We start from the raw sequence: 10,216 nt of genomic DNA on the forward strand, positions 1-10,216 counted from the left end.
TACGAGGCTGATAGTAAGTCAAATCGAAGTACTTATAGCATTTGCATTTTAACGACTTGATGCAAAATCGCATACCTGTACGTCATTCTGCTACAAGTGGTTGTACCGGGGGATATGCAGCTCCAGGCATCATCCCGCTACTGTTTTTTTAGCGCTGGCGGTTGGCTTTCTTGTGTTATCATAAGTAGTGGGAGGGGATGTCCCTTCCTGCCGCTATATCCAGGCTCTCTGTCCCACAGGGAGGCCCCAGCAACCAGCCGGCACATCCACTGGCTGGCTGGACCCCGAAACAAGGCCAGAATCAGCTTTCATCGTGTCCCATAAGATATGGTCACACCAAAGTAGCGCCACAATGTCACTTCCAGTTCTCTCGGCAGCCAACATCGCCAGCCTTAAAATAAAATGTCAGCATTCAAAAACGCCAACCTTGGCATTTGACTACTTTTAAATGCAAAGGAGGGATTTGGGGCCTTATAGACCCCAGATCCCCCCTCCCAAAAAAACCCCTCAAAAATGCTGCAGTTGGTCCTCACTTTACAGCTACTTATTTGGGTGGTCTCTTCTTGACCCTCGGGTTCAATTTTGAGTATTTAAATTCTGTTGTTGAGGGACCTCCACCCTAACGGGACGTTTTTTTGATTTGCTATAAGCTGTAATCCTTGACTACTAACCCCGGTGTGTTTATCAATTGTTTAGTCATACCCTCCCAAAAAATACCTGACATGTGACTATTGCTGACACAGGGATGTTTACATTCCTTGTGACAGCAATAATGGTGATAAAAAAATAATAATTTAAAGTGACCGTGTAAAAAAAATTGATGCAGGGACGGGGCCAAGCTGCACTGTGTGTGTCTATGGATGCACACAGCCCAACTCAAGAGCGGATCTGCACACCGCTTGGTGAAGGGGCATTCAGAGAAGAGGCGGAGCAAAGGGCACCAATGGAGGACCCCAGAAGAGGAAGTAAGGGGCCACTCTGCAATACCCTTACAGTATAATTATTATTTTTTTTAATGAAAAAAAAGAGAATTTACAATCACTTAATTCATTCATAATAAGCATACAGCAAATAAAGGGCATAGTTGCCAACGGTCCCGAATTTCCCGGGACACTCCCGGGATTAGGACATTTGTCCCGAATGAATTTTGTCCCGGGAAATTCAAAAATCCTGTTTTTTCAACGCCGGCCGCTATAGATCCGCGGCCGACGGAGACAATGTCTCTGCTGGCCTCCATTTTTAAGAAGACCAGAATCTGGTCTTCAATAGAGAACTTGTGGCGCCGCCCAACCCGGCTGCCAGTGTGTGTGTGTGTGTGTGTGAAGTGCAGTGGGTGGCGCCACAGTTTAAAGTCTCCACACAGCAACAACGGGATGTCGGGGGCCAGTCTGTGGATGTCGGGGGCCAGTGGTATGTCGGGGGCCAGTGGTATGTTGGGGGCCAGTCTGTGGATGTCAGGGGCCAGTCTGGATGTCAGAGGGGGCCAGTCTGTGGATATCAAGGAGCCAGTCTGTGGGGCCAGTCTGTGGATATCAGGGGGGCCAGTCTGAATGTCAGGGGGGCCAGTCTGGATGCCGGGGGCCAGTCTGTGGAAGTCAGGGGGCCAGTCTGTCTGGATGTCGGGGGCGCAGTCAGAGTCTGAATGTCAGAGGGGCGCAGTCAGAGTCTGAATGTCAGAGGGGCACCAGATGTTAGGAGGACTGATGGGGACATCAGATGTAAGGAGGGCCTCCGCTGATGGACACAGATGTGAGGAAGGTACCTCTGATGGGGCACCTGATGTAAGGAGGGACTCTGCTGGGGGCACCTGATGGCATCTGGTGGCAGGCAACATGGCTAGTGACGCGCTCATGGCTCCCACTGATTCTGCATTATGGTGAGTTGAATGATTTCATTTCATATTACAATGTAATAATAGAAATAATGCGCTTCAATTATCCTGGCTCCCAAACAAAATTGGCGTCCTTTTTTTCCCACAAATAGAGCTTTCTTTTGGTGGTATTTGATCACCTCTGCGGTTTTTATTTTTTGTGCTATAAACAAAAATAGAGCAACAATTTTGAAAAAAATGCAATATTTTTTACTTTTTGCTATAATAAATATCTCCAAAAAATATATGAAAAAACATTTTTTTCCCTCAGTTTAGGCCGATACGTATTCTTCTACATAATTTTGGTTAAAAAAAAAAAAACGCAATTAGCGATTACTGATTGGTTTGCGCAAAAGTTATAGCGTTTACAAAACGGGATAGTTTTATGGCATTTTTATCATTTTTTTTTTTTACTAGCAATGGCGCCGATCAGTGATTTTTATTGTGACTGCGACATTATGGCGGACACTTCGGACATTTTTGACACATTTTTGGGACCATTGTCATTTATACAGCAATCAGTGCTATTTAAATGCACTGATTCCTGTGTAAATGACACTCGCAATGAAGGAGTTGACCACTAGGGGGCAGTGTAGGGGTTATGTATGATGCTGTGTTTTTTTTTTTTTATTGTAGGGGGGCGTGGCCTGTGACGTCACTGATCGTCTTTCCCTATAAAAGGGAACAGACGATCAGTGACAGCCACAGTAGGAAGCACGAGGAGAGGTTTGTTCACACAGACCTCTCCTCGTTCTTCAGCTCTGTGACCGATCGCGGGACACCTGCGGCGATTGGGTCCGCTGGTCTCGCGGGCACGGTCACGGAGATCAGAACAGGTCGGGAGCGTGCCGCCGGCGGCGCGCTCCCGACCCACGGCAGGGCAATTAAAGAGCCACGTACAGGTACGTGATTCTGCCCAGCCGTGCCATTCTGCCGACGTATATGTGCAGGAGGCGGTCCTTAAGTGGTTAAAGGGACAATTATGCCTCATTTATACCATCTAACAGTGCCCACGAGTGCCACCTATCGATGCTCACGAGTGCCAACTATCAGTGTAACCAATCAGTGTCCATCAGTACCGCCTCATCAGCATACATCAATGACAGACAAAAATTTACCCGTTATAAAACTTTAAAACAACAAAAAATAAAAAAAATGTTTTTTAAAAATTCGGTCTTTTTACATTTAAAAAATCGCACAGGTGATCAAATACCACCAAAAGAAAGCTCTATTTAGGGGAAAAAATGATAAAAATTTAATTTGGGTTGTTGTATGAACGTGCAATTGTCATTCAAAGTGCGACAGCGCTGAAAGCTGAAAATTGGTCTGGATAGGATGGGGGTTTAAAGTGGTTGTAAACCCTTACAAACCACTTTGACCTACAGGTAAGCCTAGATTAAGGCTTACCTGTAGGTCCAAGAAATATCTCCTAAACCTATATGGTTTAGGAGATATTTGCCCGAAAACAGGCACCGGCGTGCAGGCGCACTGAGAGCGGCATTCTCAACGACGGAGCTGCTGCGCTTGTCGGCTCCCGTGCGCATGCGTGGGAGTGACGTCATCGCAGCTTCGCCGAATGACAGCGGCGGAGCTGCGAGACCCCACCAAGAAGGTGGATGCGGCGGACTACAGGGGACAGCGGTGACTTCGCTGGCTCCTGTGTCAGGTAAGTGACACATAATGGACTACTATGCGATGCATAGTAGTCCATTATGCTTTGCCTTTGCAGGGAATGAAAGAGGAAGTAAACTCATCAGGGTTTACTTCCTCTTTAACCACTTGCCGACCGCCGCACGACGATATACGTCGACAGAATGGCACGGGCAGGCATATGGGCGTATATATACGTCCCTGCCTTCCCGCGGGTGGGGGGCCCGATCGGGCCCCCCCCCCGGTGCCAGCGGCGGTCGGTATCCGTACAGGAGCGATCCGGGATGAGGGGGCGGCCATTCGTTCATGGCCACCCCCTCGCGATCGCTCCTGACGAATGGAAGTGAGGCGTGACATCACTTCCTCTCCTGTAATGTAAACACAGGCAGAGGAAGTGATGTAATCTCTCCTCCGTGTCGGTATTTTTCGTTCCGGCACCGAGGAGAGAGGATCGGTGAGTTGCACCAACACGACACTACACAGTAGAACATGCCAGGCACACTCACACCCCCCCTTCACCCCCCGATCACCCCCCCCAATTACCCCTGCCCCCCCAGTCACAGTGACACCAATTGCATTTTTATTTTTGCATTGGTGTCATTTGTGACTGTAATAACTGTTAGGGCAGTTAGGGTTAGCCCCCTTTAGTTCTAAGGTACCCCCCTAACCCCCCCAATAAAGGTTTAACCCCGTGATCACCCCCCGTCGCCAGTGTCACTAAGGCTGGGTTCACATTGCAGCGGTTTATGAGAACGGATGTGATTCGCACCGCACTGCAGTGCAAATCACATCCGATCTCTGTGCGATTCGAGTTCAGCCATACAGATAGTATGGCTGAATTTGCGTCGCACCCGCCGCAAATTCGCACGGGACCCTTTTTTTGGTCCGCAGCAGAATCTGATCGCATGGGTGTTCACACCATGCGATCCGAGTTTGCAGATCGCACTGCGATATGCGAACTGATCTGGGGGTGTCATTAACATTTCACTGACACTCCCAGCAGTTCGCATAGGGCAGTGTGAACTGCCGCCGGGAGGCATGCGATGCGGGAACCCGCCGCGGATTCATGGCGTTCCTGCATCGCTCCAGTGTGAACCCAGCCTAATAAGCGATCATTTTTCTGATCGCTGTATTAGTGTCACAGGTGACGCTAGTTAGTCAGGTAGGTATTTAGGTTCGCCGCAGCTTTTTATAGCGCCAGGGACCCCCATATACTACCGCATAAAGCCCCCTGATTGCCCCCTAGTTAACCCTTTCACCAGTGATCACCATATAACTGTTACAGGTGACGCTGGTTGGTTAGTTATTTTTTTTATAGTTTCAGGGCACCCGCCATTTATTACCTAATAAAGGTTTAACCCCCTGATCACCCGGCGGGTGATATAAGTTTGAGGGTCAGATAAGGTCTGCGTCGCCCCAGGCAGCGTCAGGTTAGTACCGCTAACACCCACGCACAAAGCATACACCTCCCTTAGTAATATAGTATCTGATCAGATCTATATTAGCGTCGCCAGCAGTTTAGGTTTCCCAAAACGCATTGTTAGCAGGATCAGCCCAGATACCTGCTAGCACCTGCGTTTAGCCCCTCCGCCAAGCCCAGACCAGCCCACCCAAGTGCAGTATCGATCGATCACTGTCACTTACAAAACACAACACGCATAACTGCAGCGTTCGCAGAGTCAGGCCTGATCCCTGCGATCGCTAACAGTTTTTCTTGTAGCGTTTTGATACAGTCGCTGACAGCCTAGGTGCTTTTTTACCTGCGAGTCTCACTAGTGTACCCCTAAATTTAGGGGTGTCTACTTTCCAAAATGGGGTCATTTGGGGGGGGGGGGGGGGGTTTATGCCATCTTGGCATTTTATGGCCTTCAAAACTGTAATAGGTAGTGAGGAGTGAAGTCAAAAATTTACACCCTTAGAAAGCCTGAAGGCGGTGCTTGGTTTTCGGGGCCCCGTACGCGGCTAGGCTCTCAAAAAGTCCCACATATGTGGTATCCCCGTACTCAGGAGAAGCAGCAGAATTTATTTTGGGGTGTCATTTCACATATGCCCATGGCATGTGTGAGCAATATATCATTTAGTGACAACTTTGTGAAAAAAAAATAAAAAAAGTTTGTAATTTTCCCGCAACTTGTGGCAAAATATAAAATATTCCATGGACTCAAAATGCCTGTCAGCAAATAGCTTGGGGTGTCTACTTTCTAAAATGGGGTCATTTGTGGGGGTTTTGTGCCATCTTGGCATTTTATGGCCTTCAAAACTGTAATAGGTAGTGAGAAGTGAAATCAAAAATTTACGCCCTTAGAAAGCCTGAAGGCGGTGCTTGGTTTTCGGGGCCCCGTACGCGGCTAGGCTCCCAAAAAGTCCCACATATGTGGTATCCCCGTACTCAGGAGAAGCAGCAGAATTTATTTTGGGGTGTCATTTCACATATGCCCATAGCATGTGTGAGCAATATATCATTTAGTGACAACTTTGTGTAAAAAAAATAAATCAATTTTTTTTGTCATTATTCAATCGCTTGAGGCAAAAAAATAAAATATTCAATGGGCTCAACATGCCTCTTATCAATTTCCTTAGGGGGTCTACTTTCCAAAATGGGGTCATTTGGGGGGGTTTTGTACTGCCCTGCCATTTTAGCACCTCAAGAAATGAGATAGGCAGTCGTAAACTAAAAGCTGCGTAAATTCCAGAAAACGTACCTTAGTTTGTAGATGTGACAACTTTTGCGCAAACCAATAAATATACAGTTATTGACTTTTTTTTTTTACCAAAGACATGTGGCTGAATACATTTTGGCCTAAATGTATGACTAAAATTGAGTTTATTGGATTTTTCTAATAACAAAAAGTAGAAAATATCATTTTTTTTCCAAAATTTGCGGTCTTTTTACGTTTATATCGCAAAAAATAAAAATCGCAGAGGCAATCAAATACCATCAAAAGAAAGCTCTATTTGTGGGAAGAAAAGGACGCAAATTTTGTTTGGGTACAACATTGCATGACCGCGCAATTACCAGTTAAAGCAGCGCAGTGCCAAATTGTAAAAAGACCTCTGGTCATTGACCAGCAAAATGGTCCGGTCTGAAAGTGGTTAAAGAGTGATCTAATTTGCTTAGGAAAATGAAAGTACTGTATGTGGAAAAAAACAAATAGTAAAATGTTTAAATTGCTCCTTGTAAAGTAAAGCCTTGTATAGGCTTGTAGAAACTCTTTGTAGCACATACCAGCAGCTTAGGTGTTGGTGGTATGTTTAGCATTTTTATTTGACTTTGCAATAAAGTTTACAATTGCATTTTTTGAAAAATTGGATAGTTATGGATTTCGATTTTCCCATCCCATTCCCAGAACAAAATCCCCCCCCCCAACCGAGCGTCTAAATGAACTGTTACTGACTGTCCAGTCAAAGACTAGGATGGGAAGGAGTCTGGTCACTGTGCTGACTGTGCTGCCTGATAGGGCTCTCTGAATCTCAGCACTGGGCTTTGTGTGCTGCTTCTTTAGGAACCCCTGATTATCAGTGATAGGTGGAGAGAGTTTGTTATTGATGCCCTAAAGGCGAATGCTAGTGGCTTGATGTGCCGCAGCCAATACGCAAGTTAGGAAATGTGCTGGGATCAGAGCTAGACACTGAATGGCACACAGGTCATTTTGTCAAAATCATACTTGCTTTTTTAAGGCTGCATTCACACCGGAGTGTTTTCAGCTCGTAAAACGTGAAAAAAAAAAACCTGAGAAGTGCCCAACAAGCAAAATCCCAGTCATTTCAATGGCACCTATTCACATCTTAGCGCTTTGTCACCTGAAGCAAAACGCCTTAGGCCTCTTTCACATGAACGATCCGTTCAGGTCCACCTGTCAGTTTTTTAGACAGACCTGAATGGATGCTCCATAGACCTCTATGGAGCGTCGGATGTCAACGGTGACATGTCCGCTGACATCCGACCTGCTCTGATCCGAAAAAGTGTGACAGAGGAAAAACCTACTTTTCCATCCGTCTGCGGATCGGATTGGGTGACGACGGACTCTGCGGTCTGTCATCATCCGATCTCCCATAGGGGAGAGCGGTGCTCTGACAGGTCCGTTCCTGCACAGTGTGCAGAGATGGACCTGTCATCTTCTTGCTCAGCGGGGATCGACGGAGCGATCCTCGCTGAGCAAGCGGAGGTCCACGGGGCGGAACATCACGGATCCATCCCGTGTGAAAGAGGCCTTAAGCTCAAAAAAGAACAAGAGCTTCTTTGGGGAAGATTACAGGCATTTTTCTGCTTTTTTTAATCGGTGATCTGCACAAAATTGCCGTAAAAACACGTGACTTTGAAACGCTCAGGTGTGAATGCAGCCTAAAGGAACACTATAGTTTACAACTTATCTGATCCCATGTATAATGGGACTGGGAAAGGAAGGGACACAGCTGTGAGCCAATCAGGCATTTTGGCATTGCACAGTGCTGTTAGTTCCCCAACTGAAATGCTTAAAGCAGTCCTTCACTCACAATTTCTTTATAGCCTACTTGTAACCCCCACCTCTTTTATATATAAAATAGGTTGTTTTTTTTTTGTTTTTTTTTGTTTTTTTTTGCAAGTACCCACTTTAGCAGGTACTTGCTCCCACTTCCTTATATTTAGCCTAGGTTCTTCCACACCCACTGATCACATTACACATTGCAGGAGACTACAGGACCAATCAACTGCATCTGGCTGATCTTGCACATGAGCATTTTGAAGCTGGTTTATCAGGAAATAACAGCTGGAACCCCAAATCCAAGATGGCAGCATGGGAACCAGGCAACTTGTGAACACTAAAGCCCCATACACACTATCAGATTTTGTGCTGATTTTTTTCCTTCATATTTACCAAAACCATATAATATGAGGTCAAACCTTAGGAGTTTCAATTTGTATGCACTCATGCAGGCCCTTGCATCTCATGGTTTTGGTAAATCTGAAGACAAAAATCTGCAGAAAATCTGACAGTGTGTATGGGGCTTTAGGGTGCTAGTGTAGCACTAACCCCCGAAGGAGCTGCTGGTTAGATTGGGCTTACCGTTATCTTCTTTTTCCTCACTTCACGTCTAGGGGGGTCTAGGAGTGTCCCGTGGTAGATGACCCAGTAACTTGAGAGACTGACGACAGATCCACTTAAATTGATTTTATTTGCAAAAACGTAGACAATGAACAGTCTCTTAAAATGGGAAAGGAAGTTCAGGTTCTCTTAGTGTCAAAGTCAATATTGAAGAACTTGCTTACTTTGACTGCATCCAGAGAATAGCCATTCGCAACTGGATGTTCACTCAAGTTGTACAGTCCCTCTCTCACAAGGCCTAGCAGCCAACAAGGTGCTTGCTCAGGAACAAGTCTCTGCCACAGACGTTGTTGTAGAACATACAAGAATAAGTCTCTGCCACAGACGTTGTAGAATACGTAGGGGATAGGATCAGAGGGGAACCACAGACCACGAAGCCTGGCCAGGTAAGAGAAAGCCTTTATTTCTCTTTATACTCTGAGCTTCCCTGATTTGTGCCTTTAGTCAGTTCTGTCAGAAACGGGTCTCCACGCAGCATATTAAATGCAACCTCTGTAGGGGTGAGTCTTGAACTATTATAAGTAATACCTTTGTTTTGCTGATAATTTGTTGTCTGTCCATGTTGGGTGAAAGAATGAGCCATGTTTAGGATGGTATAAATTAGAAGGAGGATTGACGAACTAGGCAAGTGAAAGCGCCCTTTCGGGGGGGTCACGCGCCTATGCTTAACCTTCACATCTAAGTCATAAACCATAAGACTGGTTGAAAGTATAAGCCCTGTCTGCTCCATAAAGCAGGGATAAGAGTGCACGAGAGGGATCCCAGATACAGGGGGGAATAAGGTCTCCATAAGCCCGGAGATCTAGTCGGATACCTGGCCACTTAAAGGAATGCTTGTATATGTTGTAGCCGCCATTCTGGTTATAATATTTGTAAGTTGGCTAGCATATAAAGTAATTTGATTTCAGAAATCTCATCCCGGAGAGGTTTTTAGTATTCTAGCACCCTAGGAGGAAGGCAACGAGGAACTGTTGTAGGGTCCCGCATACACACTTTTTTATTTTTTTATTTTGGGACATATAACAGTGTCCCACACGCTACCTAGGCACGGACTGTTAGAATGGGTCAGAGGTACACAAAACCCCGTAAAGGAACTGTGGCCCACTATACGGTGCCACAGATAATTAAGAACATATATGGGAAAGATGAAGCACAAAATTTAAAAACCATACTTCATAAATTCAAAGTAAAAGGAGCAGCGGGTTTAGACCCAGACGTGTGGAAGGAAATAAAAAGGGACAGACAAGGAGAGGTGTTAGAAAAGCAATGGAATGCGTCAGGTTCAGTGCTTAATTAAGGTCTCTTATAGAGCAAAAGAGGAGGGGTGGAAATATAACCCAGATTGTGATGGTTGGGACATGAAGGATAGAAGAACAAAAAAATGCTGAGGCTCTGGTTGACCCCAGCTCAGCCATTCCACCCCCATACACTGACATAGAACATAAACCACATAAGATATATCCTTCACTCCAAGGCAGGGGATGGGTTTGTCAGGTTTGTGGAACACAAAACCAAGAATGGGCAATAGAATGTGTGCATTGTGGGGCACAAAAACCTCATCCAGAAACTGTAGCCCCCGTACGCACTGATACACACATTGTACAGGTAAATA

The sequence above is a fragment of the Lithobates pipiens genome, unplaced genomic scaffold, assembly GCF_037356315.1.
Source record: "Lithobates pipiens isolate NorthernLeopardFrog02 unplaced genomic scaffold, aLitPip1_a1.2 Scaffold_10, whole genome shotgun sequence".
Taxonomy (NCBI): domain Eukaryota; kingdom Metazoa; phylum Chordata; class Amphibia; order Anura; family Ranidae; genus Lithobates; species Lithobates pipiens.